Source organism: Phascolarctos cinereus, unplaced genomic scaffold (assembly GCF_003287225.1).
Source record: "Phascolarctos cinereus isolate Bilbo 61053 unplaced genomic scaffold, phaCin_HiC Scaffold_4;HRSCAF=312, whole genome shotgun sequence".
NCBI lineage: Eukaryota > Metazoa > Chordata > Mammalia > Diprotodontia > Phascolarctidae > Phascolarctos > Phascolarctos cinereus.
The window spans coordinates 12031186-12048835 of NW_027555847.1; the positions used below are offsets into that span (position 1 = coordinate 12031186).

At 41.5% G+C, this 17650-nt stretch overlaps 1 protein-coding gene across 4 annotated transcripts in view; it reads left to right on the forward strand.

Moving 5' to 3' along the window:
• The window catches only part of CACNA2D3 (calcium voltage-gated channel auxiliary subunit alpha2delta 3), a 1023339-nt gene that overhangs the window by 627231 nt on the left and 378458 nt on the right, over positions 1-17650 (forward strand). The gene's annotated exons all lie outside the window — the stretch shown is intronic.

Here is a 17650-nt window from a genome sequence, read left to right on the forward strand (position 1 = left end):
AGTTCTGAGAATAAACCCAGCTTTTTGAAGATTTTGCTTTTTAAAGATTCAAAGTTCAGTGCATTGAGCATGACAAGTTAGACACATGCTTGGTTAATGCGTGACTAGAACTGTCCATCAGATCCCGTTTAACTTTCTGCTGGTGGTGTGCAAGTAAACAGATCTGGTTTGTCTGGAAAGGTAGCTCTGAAGCACCCTGCTCACCATGCTGCCTCTCTTTTCTCTCCTTACAAACTAATCCTTGAAAGAAAGGAAAAGGCAGAAAGCGAAAAGGTTGGATTCCTGGATCCAGCTCTCACTGACATTTCGGTGTCCAAGGTCTGGCCATCATGAATGGGTTAGGCAAAGTGTTAGCCACTCTGCTTGGCTTGTACTGGGGCATTTCTTCTGTATTCATGGCTGCAGTTATTTTAACGTAAATAGGTACCTCAACAGCTGGGTCCCCTTAAGCACATTTTATTTAGCAGCTGGCTTCAATACGTCACTTGGCAGCCATGGACTTTCAATTTTTCCCTGTGCCAAGGGGGCAGCTGGAATAATTTGAGCTCTCCTTAATTTGGGAGAAACATGAGCTGTATAAGTCTGACAACATGAGTCTTCTGTATGGTGTTGTACAAGGATAACGGGATCAGGGTAGAGGCAATTTGCCCCGTCCCAAAGGGGCCCTCGGTTTTTAATAAGCCGGTTATGAAAATTCTATTTCTTTGCCATTTGAAGAGTCTAATTAGAGAGCTGTAATTTCTCTCCTATAAGCGGAGTGGATGGAGGTTAACGTGAGGTCTCCAGAGCCCTTTCACATTCATTTACCGACAGAAATCAGGTAACAGTTGTAGCTAATTAGAAGAGTGTATTAAATATTCAGTCCATCTTGATTTAACTGCAGGAAGACATGGATGCTAGGGGGCCATGGAAAATGATAAAGGAGAGGAAAATTTACTTTTTAATCAAAGATAAACTTCAAGGCAGAATAATCACATTAGTTCTGGCTGCTAGAGATGGACGGCCAGGGCACTGATTGCCTCAAGTCTTCTGACATGTCAAGATAAAGGAATATGATGTCTCTTTAATTTCACCACCATTCTCATCCCAAGAGTTCAAACAGCTGGAACATACACGTTCTGCTCTGCAGCCAAGTCTTAGCAGTGGGCACAGAATTCGTTTTTTGTTTTTTCCGTTGATACTTCTGAGTTTAGGTCTAGAGTTTGGATGATGTGAACCTATGGGGGAGAGTGTCCCAGGAAGGTTTTTAGCCTGTATGTATCTTTTAAACTGGAATGTGACCTTAAACAAATAACTACTGGGCAATGAGGCTTCCCCATTCCTGATTTAGGATCTCTGTTCGCTCCAGGTCCCAGGAGTTCTCAGAATCCAAGAATCTTAGAGTTGAAAAAAAGAAAAACAAAACAAACAAACAAGCAAACAAAAAGCAGCCAAGCAACCCAATTCCTATCTCATGTCCACTGCCTACCACCTTCCAGCGAAAAGTGGCCATCCCCTCTGTTGCCATGGCCGGGGGCAGCACAGTCCACTTTGGGCAGTTTTCAGTGTTCACTTTGTTTCTCCCTCAAACCTATATTTACTTCTTTGCATTATCCAACTGTTGCCTCTGGTTCTCTTCTCCATGGCCAAATGAACCAAGTCTACTCCTTCTTCTATGTGACATTCCATCAGATAATAAAAGACAACCTCCATGGCCCACAGTCAGGTATTCTCTTGTCCAACCTAAATACCCCTCATTCACTGGGGGCACAAGGAATAGTTTACCTGTCAGGTTTATGGAGAACAGAAGAATTTATGACCAAACAGGAGGTAGAGAACATTATGAAATGCAAAATGGATCATTTTGATTACATTAAATTGAAAAGTTTTTGTACAAACAAAGCCAATGCAACCAAGATTAGGAGGGAAGCAGAAAACTGGGGGAAAAAATTTACAAGCAGTGTCTCTTATATGGGCATCATTTCTAAAACATATAGAGAATTAAGTCAAATTTATAAGAATACAAGTCATTCCTCAATTGATAAATGGTCAAAGGATACGAACGGGCAGTTCTTAGGTGAAGAAATGAAAGCTATCTATAATCATGTGAAAAAATGCTGTAAGTCAGTATTGATTAGAGAAATGCAAATCAAAACAACTCTGAGGTACCACATCACACCTATCAGATTGACCAACATGACAAAACAGGAAAATGAAAAATGTTGGAGAACATGCGGGAAAATTGGAATATTAATGCATTGTTCATGGAGTTTTAAACTGATCCAACATTTTTGGAGAGCAATTTGGAACCATGCCCAAAGGGTTATAAAAATGTGCATACCCTTTGACCCAGCAATACCACTTCTAGGTATGTACCCCAAAGAGATCATAAAAGTGAGAAAAGGACCAAAGTGTAGAAAAATATTTATAGCACCTCTTTTTGTGGTGGTAGAGAATTGAAAATTGGGAGGATACCCATCAATTGGGGAATGGCTGAACAAGTTGTGGTGTATAAATGTAATGGAATACTATTGTGCTATAAGAAATGATGAGCAAGCCAACTTCAGAACAATCTGGAAAGACTTGTATGGACTGATGCTAAGTGAAGTGAGCAGAACCAGGGGAACACTGTACACAGTAACAGCCACATTGTACGATTGACAGACTTAGCTCTTCTCAGCAACGCAAGCACCTAAGACAACTCCAAAGAACTCATGATGGAAAACATTATCCACATCCAGAGAAAGAACTATGGAGTTTGAATGCAGATCAAAGCATACTGTTTGCTCTTTTTTTTTTCTGTTTTGTTTTGTTTCTTTTTTCTTGTGGTTCCTCCTATTGGTTCTAATTCTTCCTTACAACATCACTAATGTGAAAATATGTTTAATATCAGATTGCACGCCATCTTGAGGAGGGAAGCGGGAAGAGACGGGGAGAAAATTTAAAACTCAAAAGGTTATGGAAGTGATTGTTGAAAACTACAAATAAATAAATAGATTTTAAAAAATAAATATCCTTTATTCCTTTAGCCAATCCTTATGTGACTTGGACTAAAAGTCCTACAGCTTTCTGGTTGTCAATTTCTAAATCTTCTTCATTTTATCAATATATATCTCAACATGGTGCACCCAGAGCTAAATAAAGAACTCCAGATATAGTCTGGTCATGGCTGGGCACACTTAACTTTCTTAATCACAGAAGCTGTGTCTCAGTTAATGGGACTCATTGCTTGTTTGTTTGTTTATGTTGGGCAGCTATGCCTCACCAGTGACTTATATTAGGCCTCTAGGCCAAGAAAGCCTCCAGATCTTTTTCAGACAAGCTGATGTCAAACCATATCACCTCCATTTGTACTTGCTTAGAGGCAGGTAGGTGGCTCCATAGTGGAGAGAGTGCTGGGCCTGGAGTCATGGAGACCTGAGTTTAAATTCAACCTCAAACACTTAATAGCTGTGTGATCCTGGACCACTCACTTAATATATATCTGCCTCAGTTTCCTTAACTGTATACTGGGGCTCATGATATCATCTCAGGATTGTTGTAATGAGTAAAATAATATTTCTAAAATGCTTAGCAAAGTTCTGAGAATGCAGTAGGTGCTATTTAAATGTTTATTTCCTTTGCCTTGTGAAGGTTTTCTTTGGTTTGAACTTAAATGTAAAACTTTACATTTACACTGCCTTTCATCCTATCATTGTTGGTCTTGTAGAGACGGAATGAACCTTAGAGGATATCTATTTCCAACCTCCCACCCATCCCTCATTTTTACAGATGAAGTAACCAAGTCTTAGAGAGGGGACTTATCTGAAGTCTCAGAGGGAGTATTAGATTCAGCCGAGTCCCTGACCTTGTTAAGGTCTCTTAGTGGTCTCAGTTACAGGAAAACAAAAAACAAAAAAGAAGTAACTTTGACTTAAAAGCTGAATAACAAGGAAAACTTTTCCAGGCCTCCACAGAGTCAAGGCAGTCTGCTTTTGTCTTTGAGCTAATGAGTTAGTCTTCTGTCTGACAAAACCAGACTGAAGAGTCATTGTCAGGATTCCAAGTAGTAGATCAATGGATGGACATTGTCCTTCCACCAATTTCCTCTCTGTGTGATCGATCCAGGTATGGAAGATTTTGGAAGGCACTGAGTTTGTGGGTTACTTCCTAGGGATCTGACAGTCCTTGTGGTTCAGAATGTTGAATGAGACGTGGGAGGGAGGAAGAGGGAGAATAGAACAAGAGAGGGAGGGGAGAGAGGAAGAAGAAAGGAAGATACATCAGTGAGGGGGGAAAGAGAGAGAGGGTAGAAGGGGACATGAGAAGGGAAAAAGAACTAAGAGGAAAGAAAAGTGAGGAGGAAAAATAAAGCAGGAAATCATGAAAAGTGGGAAATATTCGAGAGGATTTCAACATTTTTAAAAAAAGCTTCACAATTTTTGTAGTTGGGTAGGTCCATAAAACCACCCCACTCATTTCAGACTTCTAGCCCTTCACTTGGGAGAAGCCAGGAACCTTTCTGTGCAGAAAAAGATCCCTTTACTTTGCTACAGTGGGCTTCCTCTTGCCAGTTTATACAAAATGTTTTCTGACGGCAATAATCCTCTCAGAATCACCTGTTATTGGAGATAATAGCTGCCTGTCAGAGCATTAGCCACCCTTGACTTCACTTTAGGCTATTATATAGCCAAAGAATGAACTGATGTTAAGTCTGCCAGGTGTATTAAATTATATCATGAATTATAGAGAACCAGGGATGGGGATTAGCATCCAGAAAAGACTAAACAGTGATTGCCAAACTCATTATCTGATAGGCCGACAGACCGGACCCAATCCCAGGAGTCGAAGGCTTGAGTTTTTATCCATTATGTCATTCCCACTAATCCTTCTCTGCACCAGCTCAGAGAAAGGTAATGTGCTGGAAACGCTCGTTGTACTGACTTTCCCCCTCTCTAAGTAAAGCTGGCGGCAAGGAACTGCTCCCTTGAAGTCAGTGGGAGTAAGTCTAGGCCTTGAGCAGCTTGGAAGAGTGCTAAATCCCCTTGTAAAGAGATGGATTGAGAGCCACAGGCTAATGCAATGATCTCTACCCTGTCGGAATGGTGTCATGAAAATTGGAGGAAAAACTTGGATGGGTCATATCATATGATCTGTCTGCCCAAACCTCGGAGTTTACTTTATAGGACAAATTTGGAAAATAGAAGCGCCATTTATAAAACTCTGGTAAGTTCCTGAAAGGGCAAGTGCACCTCTTCTTTTGTCAGTGGTAAGGCCACCATCCTGCTATGGGACTGCTCTGGTCTCTTTGGATTCAGACCAGAGGTTGGTTGAGGGTGAAACATAGTGGGACATGGGAAGGAGGGAGAAGGGGAGGAGCCTATGTGGGCATAGCATCTTTCAAGGGTCTAGTATCATGCATAGCAGACTCCCTCAGAGGTACTCTGCGCTTGCACATTTCTTACTGTGGGGCTTGTCTTTCTCTCAGATATCGCCTATTCAAGTTTTCAGTGGATCATGTGATGGAGCTTCTTTCAAATAAGCAGAGCAGGAATTCTTTACCTCAGATCCATAGACTTCTTCTTCTCCTTTTTTTTAAATAGTATTTTATTTTTTTCCCAATCACATTTCACCACAGTTTGTAGCATTCATTTTTATAAGATTTTTGAGTTCCAAATTTTTCTCCCTCCCTCCCCTTCCCTCTTCCAAAAATGGTAGGCAATTTGATACAGGTTATACATGTACTATCAGGTAAAACATATTTCCTTGTTAGTCACAGTTGTGAAAGAAGAAACAGATTAAAAAAAAACACAAAAAAGAATAAAGTACGTGAAAAAAATATGCTTCAATCTGCATTCAGAGTACGTCAGGTCTTTATCGGGTTGTAGATAGCATTTTACCTCACGAGTCCTTCGTGTTGCTGAGAAAAGCCGAGTCGTTCATAGTTGATCATCACACAGTGTTGCTGATAATATGTACCATGTTTTCCTGGTTCTGCTCATTTCACTTCGCATCGGTTCATTCAAGTCTTTCCAGGTTTTTTCTGAAATCTATGACCATGGACTTCTTTTTAAAAAATGATGGTTGTATTTCAATTTAATTGGATTCAATTGTAATCTTATATATTTTATTTTTTGCATTTAAAAGCATTATTCTGAGGAGACCATAGGCTTCATCAAACTGCTGTCAAAGGCTGCCATGGCATAAAAAGGTTAAGAATCCCTGCTCTAAAGCCTCTTCCATTTCATTTCATTCCATTCTGTTCAATAAGCAAGCATGTTTTGAGCATCTGATACATGTCAGGCCCTGTGCTAGGCTCTAATGTTACAAATGAATGAACAAATAAATGAACGAACACTTATTAGGTACCTGCTATGGGTCAGTTACTCTGCCTGGTGCTAGGAAATGAAAGCCCTCAGGGATCTCACATTCTAAAAGCCAAATACAATATCTATAGAGAGGAGAATGGAGACCAAGGGAGGAAGTTTTGGTCTGAAGAGTCAGTGGTATTTTATGTAGAGCCACAGGGCAATTACCTGAGGCACACTTTCCAGTCTTAATGGCAGCACTGCTTTAGTTATCAAGATCAAGAGGTGGAGGATGAGGATGAAGTGGAAAGAGGGCTACCATCATGGGTTGCCATGGTTTTCCTGGTGAGTGGCTAGATAGGATGTGAAGCAGGAATTGGGGCCAGGCATATAGTCAGCTAGGTGTGTTTTCATTCAATCATCCACCAATCAACATAGTCCAGCCCAAGGATAAAGTGACAAACACAAAAAAGAAAAAGTCCCTGCCCTTGGCACAGCTTATATGTTATTCTTCATAACCTTACTTCCAGGATGGTTCGCAGGTTGTAATTAAACTCTTCCTGTTGCTTCAAGCCTTGTTTCATTCCTCCCCCCCCCAACACACACCCTGTATTTCTTCCCTTTCCAACAGAGCAGGTCAGATAACTGACTCCTTTTAGTCCTAGGCTCATTTTCAATTAACATTTATCAAAATGTAACCTCCAGAAGTATTTTCATTTCACTAACTTGACTATTTAAGTTATTTCATTGGCTTGTTTTCCAAATGAATGTAATTTAAACATGCAGCTTGTGAGTACTTGTTTCTTGAGTTAACCAATGGGCCACAGAATCTTTGCTGGACCCTGTCTATGCACAAAGCACTGCCTTAGGTGTTCCTGGATATTTGGATAGCCATAGATACATCCATTCCAAACCATCCCAACAGGTTTGATTAATTAATTACCCCGTAGAAGGTGCTATGTTAGGTACCAAGGAACAGCAGATACAAAGGCCAGATGACAAACTCACACTGCCTTCAAGGACCTTTCCTGCTGCTAAATAGGTCATTCATCTTCTATTGTTCCTAGTTATTAAGTCCTATGTTTTACAGTTATAAGGGGGTTAGAGGGAGGAGAATGATAAAGAGAAGAAGGGAGGGGACAGAGACAGAGAGAGAGAGAGAGAGAGAGAGAGAGAGAAAGAGAGAGAGAGAGTTTAGAGCAGATGTTGCTCAAAGATATGGACTCTTGTATTCATCTTTGTGATTTTACTATGTGTGTACAAGTAAATTTTAAATTCCTTTAGGACAGAGGTCATGCCTGATGCCACTGTATAGCTATACACAGATATACATAAATCATCCAGACACTGTGCAAGGCAGTGAAGATACAAAACTAGAAAAAATGAACTATTCCTTGCCCTCAGAGAGCTAACATTCTATTAGCAGGGGCAACATGTGCATATACGATTATACACAAACTAGAGGGATTAGGATAGGGGCTGAGCTGGGATTTCATTAATCTAGGAGATTCCCAGGTACAGAAATTATCTCTACCATGACAGGGCTGTATCTTCTTTGCAAATCATAGTTGTATTTTCTAAAGCATTGATCATTTAAGTGACTTACCCAGTCACTCAGTGAGTAAACATTTATTAAACACCTATTATATACCTGACATGGGGCACACCTGGAGTCAGGACACATACCTGGGCAAACCAATGCACACCTCCAGTGTTGCAGGACCACCTCAAACTCTTCACCATCCTATAACTCTCTGCTGCCCTCTTCTGGGCACTGAGCCTCTACTTTCTGCAGGGCATGTGGTCCCTATGTAAGACTCCATGCCTCCACCGGACATTTCTTCTGTTCCCATACTGATTAGGCTTTTGTCCACTCCCATCTTGTGGGCTTCAGTTTTTCATGGTGCTTAGTTGGGCACACAACTCCATTAGGATGCAGTTAAGTAGAGACACTCTCAGACAAGGGCAGGCTGACAGCTCAGAGAACAAGCACCCTGAGACTCAGATTAAGTATATTCTTTTAACTGCTTTGTGCCTAGCGTTAACTCCAAATCTGTGGACCCAGAGCATTATTTAATTTAATATCGAGAATTCCTCATACCTTCCATCCAACCCCATAGAGTGGTGCCTTACCCAGTTTGAAGGGTTTTCCCAATAAAAATCCATAAAAGCTGGGATAATGAAGCCAATTTTACTAAAAGTTAGGTAACATAGTGGAAAGAGTGCTAGACCTGAATGCAAATCCTGCCTCACATGCTTACTGCCTGTGTGACCTTGGGCAATTCATTGAATTGATTCATGCCTCAGTTTCCTCACTTGTAAAATGAGGGAGTGCAATCTAATAGCCTTTTAAATCCCTCCTAACCCTAAGTATATCTTAAATACTCCCCATTAGCTGGTGATCTGGTAGATAAAAAGCCACCTTCCAAGCCAACTAGACTTGGGTTGAAGCCGTACTCCTGACATAGAATGGCTATGTGATCCTGGACAAGTCACTTAACCTTCGGGTTTTGGTCCATAGCCCTGCCTGCCCTTATCCATATATCTTCTAGCAACCACCACCATCACCAAAACAAAACAGATCAAACAGACAGTTGGCTGCATTACAGAAAAGCTCCCTGGCTCAGCACAAAGACCTGCTGGATTAGCTTTTTTTCTTTGCTCTCATAGCATATTGTTCACTCCTATTGACCTAAGACTCCCAAGTCTTTTTGACATGAATGGCCCTCTTTTATCTCCTCTGTCTTGTAATGACCAAATTTGCTGTCACCTCTCACTTATGGAAGCTCACTGTCCCTTTGTCTGCCTCCTGAATTCGATGGACCATTTCCTTATCTCTGCTTCCCTCCACTCCTGAGGCTAATGGCATCATCTGCGCCCTTTGTCGCCCCTTCAGTCACCCCCAGAATGTTCTCAGTTTGTAGAGAATGGTACTATGAGGGAAGCTGTATTTCCTCCCAAACAGATAGGCAAATTAAAAGGCAAAATAATATATTTCGAATCCCTTCCTGGTCTACAAAGAGATTGGACATTATCATCTTAAGAAAAGGTCATTGACTGCTGGGTAGGTCACTTGTGGGCTCCATGATCCTTGATAATGTCACAATTTCAGATGTCTTTGGGCTTTGGCCTTGTGGCCATTGAACCCGGAATCAGGGGCCAACCACTGCAAGGAAGTGATTAGAATTTGAAAAGCCCTGGGGAAAAAAGCCAGGAAAGGTGATGCATCTTTCTGGCCCCTGGAGAAGACTTCAGGACAAAGATCATAGCTATTTTACAACTGTATTATGTGCTGTTTTGTCAGTGAACATACAGTTTAAAGAGGAAACAGGGAGAATGGAACTAGGAACTCACAGAAACAGAAAACTGGATCACTGTGAGAATAGAAAGTGGGCCATGTGCACACGAATGCACTATCGACAAGCATTTATTAAGTACCTGCTATGTGGGAAACACTGTCCTAGGTGTTCTAGGGCATCACATTCTAATTGGGAAGGAAAAAAATACAAAGCTATATATAGCAAAAATGTGATGAGAATAAACTCAAGGCAGTCAGAGAGGGTAATAGCAGTTGAGGAATCACTAAGGAATCATGTAGAAAATGGTGCTTAAGCTGCATCTTGAAGGAAGAAAGGGCCTCTGATGAAAAGGTGACAAGGTGGCATATTCCAGGCATAGAACAAAGGCACATATGTCCACACAAACACACATGCACATGTGTACATGCTCACACACATGCTCACCCCCCCCCCAAAAAAAGCAACCCAGAACAGTTTAATTTTGCTATGTTGTTTCCTAGACTAGAGACAGTCAATCTCCTGGAGGATTTAGCTGTGAGTTTCCACCCAAAGGGTCTTCACCATCCTGATTGCTAAGTGCCTCACTTGGCCCACTTCGAAGCAGTCCTTAGAGCTTGGTCAGGACATCAAAGATGCCAATGGCGTCCATGACATCCTGAGCCAACACCAGTCATTGTGCCTTTTGTCCTGACACTGGACTTCGCTGACTCTGAAAGAGAGAGTGAGGCTGATGGCTTTGTGCAGCTCTGCCTCACTGAAATCCAATTCACACCCAAGTCAAGACATTACCCCATAATGTCATTGCTTCTCTTCAAAACAAAGGATGAATAACAGCTTGGTGGGCTGTTCTCCCTTTACTCCCCAGGCATCTTGCTAGCCAGCCTTCTTGCTGGGTTCACATAGCTTCCTTCTCACCCCTCTTTGTAGAGGAGCCGGAGTTAAGGGGGTGGCTTTGTAAGGCTGTGTTAATAGGGGTCTGCCTTTTACATGAAGGCTGGGCAGAGGGTGAAGGATAGCTGGTCTAAATGCACCAAGAATATGCTGCTGCCTACATTCCTTTAAACTTGTTAGAACATAATCATATTTCTAGGGATACGATTTGATCCAGAGTATCCTGAATCCATAAATAACTACTAGTTATTTATGGAATTGCTACAGTTTAGAGCTTAAAAAATAGCAACCAAGGGCTTTCTTGATCTCCAGGCAATGGTATAATATTCTGTTCTATTCTTTAAAACTGACAGTAATGCAGTCACATCTGAATCCAGATTGCCTTCCTAGCATTAGCATTATTGACCTGGCCATTTAAGGTAATCTTATATTCTCCAATGGTAAAGTGCAACTTATTGCAAAGGGGCAGCTGGGTCGAAGACAACAGGAAAGCCACCGGCCTGAATAATCTTCTTTTTTGGCCTACCTGGTCCTTCTGCAACTTGGAGGCAAGCTAGAGCTCTGGAGGAGACTGAACTGAGGGACCACAACCTGGTCACTTCCCCTCATTAGCTTCCAGGTTCCTCTTGTACTAGATGGCTTCTGGGTCCCTTCCCACTGTGTGTCCAGGACCACAGCTCTAACCATTAAGCTGATGGGTCATAAGTCATTGAGCAAATCATTACCCTTGGTACCTCGGTTTATTCCTTCTTAAGATGGGGGCTCAAACAGGATGAGCTCTAAGCTCTCTTCCTGCTGTAGGTCCACGCTCCTATCTTTTTGTGAACTAATGCTCTGGGGCTTCTGACACATGTGTCCTTGAACAGGTCTCCTTACTTCTCCAGTCATTAGTTTCCCTCTCTGTCAAATGAGGGGGCTGCTCTTGATGACCTCCAAGATCCCTTCCCAGGTTTACAGCTCTAATCCTGGAAGTCTAGTTTCATGAACAGGCTCTGTGACATCCATGGCGAGGAGGAACAGGACTCTTTCCTTTCTTCTGCAGGCCCAACAACTTTCCATTGTTAGGAATTCAACAGTGTTTTCGCTAGTTTGTAGATGAGAGCAAATCACAAAGCCGAATTCTTTCCAGGGAATATTCTGGCCCAGCAGAGTCTGTCCCGCTGCACCGCTTACAAGGAAGATCAATATTGACAATGATTTATGGGGTGTTTCTTAAGGAAAATTGAGTCCCATTATTCTTCTTCCTTGTAGAAGTAAAAGCTTTTCTGTAAGACTGCTTCCCCTCCACTTGCCCTCAGTCAAGTCTGGCAATCATATTGAATGTTCTTCAGTCCTTTCTTTTTTGGAGATCAGGAGTCCCAATGTGTTCAGTGTACTAGCAACAAAAGTGATCCTCTTCCTCCTTCTCCTTGTGTTATCCTGGTTATCCATGCTGAGAACATCTAGCGACATCTTAAGAAATTGGTGAATTCCATGCATTGCCTTAAGTGACATTGTTGTTCAGTCGTTTCTGGTTCTGTCTGATGCTTCATGATGCCATTTGAGATTTTCTTGGCAAATACACTGAAGTGGTTTGTCATTTCCTTCTTGTTTTACAGATGAGGAAACTGAGCCAAAATGGGTTACGTGACTTGCTCAGGGTCACACAGCTAGTGTGTCCGAGGCTGGATTTGTACTCAGTTCTTTCTGATTCTAGTCCCAGTGCTCAATCCACTCTGCCATCTAGCTGTCTTAACAGACGTTAGCAGAATGACTAAGGAAGGAGTATGGACGATGATTTCCATCTGCCTAATTCCTAAGGAGGTCCTTTAACTGTTTCCAAATTCACAATCTTTGTAAGGGAAGTTATAGACTCCAGAATTAAGTGTCCTTCACCAGTTTCTATTATTTTGTGTGTTGGAATGCCCAGAAGTGTCCTGAGAAAGTAGATTTCCGTACTAGATTATTCCACCATCTTTCTTCATGTAGAATACTTGGGGGAAGTAATAGTTGAGGAAGGAAGGAAGGAAGGAAGGAAGGAAGGAAGGAAGGAAGGAAGGGAGGGAGGGAGGGAAGGAGGGAAGGAAAGAAGGAAAAAAAACATTCTAGCAGTCTTAGCCCTAGTTTCCTCTTCTGTAAAATGAGGATAATAATAGTTTCTAACTCCCAGAATTGCTATGAAGATGAAATGAGATCTTGTCTGTAAAATGCATGTAAAATATGTGTTTTAAAAAAAGCTCCCTTAAAGCCCTATTTAAATGTCACTGAGGGGTCTATAAGCTCTTTCAGGCAGGAAATGTTTCATTTGTATACTTATATCTCCAGTGCCGGGGCTGGTCTTGGGGGAGGCCCTCTTGACCCTTCCATTTTGTTCTGTTTCTGTTTCCTTCTTGTCTTTCTGTTTTCTCTGATGGAAACTTTTCCTTTCTTAGGTCATTTGCCAAAAAGGCTATAGAGGAACACAAACATCCCTTCAAGGGGAGGAAGTTCACAAAGGCCTCTATGGGTCTTTCCACCTTAAGTACACTACTGAGTGGGCACCTGAGGGGAACCCAGGCCCTGACACAGATGAACAAAGGCCAGTGAGACTTGGATTGCTTTCCCACCAGGCACAATCAGCCTTTTGCCCTGAGTTTGGCACATGCAACAAGCAGGTTGCCATCTTTCAAAATTTGGAATCCCAGAAGATTTGCAATGCCCTGAAGCAAGAATGTGAACTTTTAATGATTCTTCAGAGAAAGGAAACAGTAGAGCAGAGCTTTCCTTTTTCCTTTCAGAATTTTATACTGTTTTTTTTTTCCTTTGAAAGGTTGTAGAGCCGGGCAGCCATTAGCCTTTACCCCAAAACAAATGGCCTCATGGCTGTTTGCTGTTTCCTCCCATAGAGGTGACATCAAGGTCCCTATGCCCATGTGAACCTGGCTTCCCTTTCTATTCACAGCACTGAGAGGATTACCTGTTTGTCTCCTGTTTCATTCTCAGGAAAACCAGAGTCTGCAGCCAAAAGCCAATAGTGATACTGATAATTAAGTAATACTAGCAAACATTTACGTAGTGCGTTAAAGTTTTCAAAGTGCTTCATAGTAACGATCTAATTTTATCTTCACAAACAATCCTGGGAGGGAGGTACTGCCTCATCTCACAGCCTCTAAGAAGGCAGCAAAAAGAAAGTGACTGGATTGGAAGAATTGTAAATGAGAAGAATGTGAGAGCTTGCAAGCCTCCAAGCAAGTCACTAAACTCCTCCAATCTCAATTTCCTTCTCTATAAAATGTACTGGATGGCCTTTGAGATCCTTCTAGTTCTCTTCCATCTGGAATCCTCTAACATTATCTTCTGCTCTGAACCTTTTTGCTTCCTCCCCTCCCTTCCTCCCTTCCTCCTTCCTTCCTTCCTTTGTTCCTTTCTTCCTTCCTCCTTCCCTCCCTCCCTCCCTCCCTCCATTCCTTCCTCCCTTCCTTTTTCCTGTTCCTTCTCCTCTCTTCCTCCTCTTCTTCCTCTTTTTTCTCTTCTTCCCCTTCTCCCATTTCCTTTCCTTTCCCCTCTCATATCCTCAAATCCTACTCCAATAAATATCTAGCATTCATTCTTTCCCTCTCACCCCATGCCACCTAGTGGGAAAATTCAGAACCTCTGGAGGACCTGGGCACCCTCAAGCAAAGCCAGTCCCCATGTTAGCTACCATGCCCATCGATGCCTTCCAGACCCGGCCTCTCAGTCTCTCATTTCTTCTCTCTCATGGCCTGAGACTGGCAGGGCACAGTCTTTTATCCAATCTCTGGAATTCTGGTTGGTAACTGAGTTGCCTGATTCTTAACTATTTCAGAAGTGCTTGCTTTTACAACATTGATATTAAGGAATACATTGTTCGACTGGCTCTGCTCACTTCACTCTGCCTCAGTTCACACCAATCTTTCCAGGTTTCTCTGAAGCTGTTCCTTTCACCATTTCTTAGAGCATCATAGTGTCCTAATATGCTCATGTACCACAATTCATTTAATTATTTCCCAACTTTTAGCACCTCCTTACTTTTCAGGATGGTTTTTTTTTTTGTGGGGGGGGTAGTATGGGGATGGGGGGGTTGCTACCACACAAAAAAAGCTCTTATAAATAATTGTTGTACAGCTCGGACCTTTCCATCATTCTTTAATATTTTTAGGGAATGTATGCCAGTGGAATAGTGGGGTCAAAGGGCATGTACTGTTTAGTAACTTTATGGGCAAAGCCCCCAATTGATTTCCAGAATCTTTGGACGCACTCTCAGTTACACCAATAGAATATTTAATGTGCCTGTTTTCCCTCAGTCTTTACAACATTAGTAATTTTCTTTTTTTTTTTTTCATCTTTCCAATCTGATATATGTGAGGTAGAACCACAGAATTGCTGATTTACATTTCTCTAATTTATAACATTTTCTTTAATATGGCTCTAGATAGATTGAGTTTCTTCCCTTCTATCTCTCAGTCTATGATTGCTCTTAGGATCTTATTCAAAGACACAAACCTCAGTGCAATTCAGCAAGCATTTACTAAGCCCCTGCATTGTTTGAGGTTCCCTGCTAGGCTGTATGGAAACATATTTAAAAAGAAAAATAAAATGGTCTCTGTCCTGAAGTGTTCATTCTCCTGTAGGAAAATGTATGCACAGCAAAGTAAATGCAAAGATATAAAAAGTAGATATATAGCCATTTGAAGGGAGGTAAACGAATGCTAATGAGGCAGGGAAGTGCCATTGGAGTTCAGCTTCTATCAGAGCCAGGGCTTCTAAAAAACAGAGATGAGATAAATCTCTATAGATGAGAGTATCTATAATATGATGGAGAGTTTCCTGGATTGAGGCAAAAGTCCTGAGTTCAAATCTCCCTCCTGTACCATTTATTCTCTGTTTGATTCTGGGTAAGTCTCTCCATCTCTCTATGCCTCACTTTCCTCATTTGAACAATGAGGGAGTTGCATGCGGTGATCACTAAGGCTCTTTTTACTTCCCAAATTCTACAATACTGGGATTCATTCCTAGAGAGTCAGATGGATAGATGAGTGTCCTAGAGGTTGGAAAATCCTGATCAGATATGTACCTAGTCTTTCAACATGTAGCATTCTCATCTCCTGGAATTTATTTGTTCATGGGGTGACAAGGGTTTCTGTTTCATTGTGGAGGATCATAAGAAAAAATTAAGCCTACATCTTTCCCTGCTTCTGAATCCATCATAGAATAATAGATTGAGAGCTGGAAGAAACCTCAGAGGCTACAGAATTGAGCCCCACTCATTTTATGGGTGAGGCAAATGAGCCCCAGAGAGACTCAGTAAATCTGCTAAGATCACATAGGTAGATGGTGACTGAGGAAGGTTTTGAACCTAGGTCCTTGGACTATTGACTATTGAGCTAACCTTGTCCCTATTTCCCAGGGAAAAGATCAGTGGTTTTCCCTTCCAGGACAGTTCCTTTTGAAGTAGATGCCTTCTTGGGCCATACCATTTTTGGACAATTTCACTTCTCAACTGTTGAGAGTTTAAGGAATATAGTGGGCCTCAGCTAAGTAAGAAGGCTGTAGTTCTCTAGAGAAAGCAGTTCCTTGGATGATTGGAGTAACCCTGAGAAGTGACTTTCCTAGGGCTCTGAGGGAGATATAGCATGCTGCTCCTGAATCCACTCCAATAAGCTAGCAATTAATATACACCTACCTTGTTCATTGCATGGTGCTGATTCAACACTGGGGAAACTGGTCAATCAGTTAATCAATCAACAAACATTATGAAGTATGTTCTATATGCGAGGTAGTCAGTGCTGAGAATACAAAGATAGAAGCAAACTAGACCCCTGACCAGAAGAGGCTTATATTCTACTGGGGAGAAAATGGAAGGTTCATACTGCCTCCTGAGTCTTGCTGGTAGAGGCTTTATATCCATTAATGTCCATTCTGTTGATGCATTTTGAAAAAACATACACCCAGGAACAGTTGATATCCATAATTGGACACATAATTGGACAGCAGCAGCCTGTCAAAGTGTGTGTGGACATGCAGTTTTTAAATCATTGGAATTAGCTTATGCCCCTGATAATTTCAACTTGAAATATAGATTTCTAGGTGATTGAAACCAGCACTTAATTGTTTTATGTTTCTCATTAAAAGAGCTGCTGTGGTACACATTTTTTATACATCTCAATCATTTCACATTCATAATCAGATAAGTGACTGTTTAAATTAGGTTTAATTGGTCCTGATAATAGTTGCAGGAAGTAGGTTTGACAGAGAGTCTAAAGGAAAGGCTGAAGAAGCCTTCAAGGCACCCATTTCCAGATCACAGAGGTCTGCACCCCCACCCCACCCCCTGGATTAGGGGGTGCCAGGATTTGTTTCATAGAAGGCTTGATTTACGAGAAAGTCTTTCCAGGGATTTTGGAAACAATTAACAACAGGAGAACTTAGAGCTTGTATAGTCTCTCATGAACCTTTTAAGAAGCACCAGATTGTTCAAAAAATTTTGTTCCTTGAAACAATTCAATTCAATTCAATATTCGCTAGGTGCCTAGTATATGTTGGGTCTTTTACCCCAGGATTTAGGGATGTAAAGATGTAAAACCATCCCTTGTTCAGGGAGCTTACACGGGACATGGAGTGGGAAGCAGAGAATATGTTGTACACAAGTAAGTATTTACAAGTAATGTAATAAGCATTCACAGATTTGTAAATAGGAATTACCAAATAATATCACTATATTACAAAGGAACACAAGGGAATTTCAGGAGTCTGGATGTGTTACTACCCGGACAGCAACAGAAAGGGCTCATCTGCAGATGTCAGCTGAGTTGTGTCTTCAAGGGAGCTAGGGATTCCAAAATGATGGAAAAAGAACTGGATTCAATTGTCCCCAAATGGCTGCCATGTCTCACCCAAGTGAGCTGCTTCACAAGTGATTACGGTCTATGTACAAGGGGAAAGCTGGAAGGGTGTATTCAACTTAGGCCATCTTTCACAGAAGCAAAAACTCCAGGTATTTAGCATGCTTCTGTATCAAAGCTTGTGACCACAGTCTTAATGAAGCAAGTGGTCATAAAGGCTCTTTGGACCAGAGAGATCTAACAACCTCTCGAATCCATTACAAATTCAACTCAATTCAAAAGAATTTGTTAGTTAACAACCATGTGCAAGAATATAATGATAGAAAGTAACAAATCCACAGCAAATTTCACTCAATCCAATTTAATAAGAATT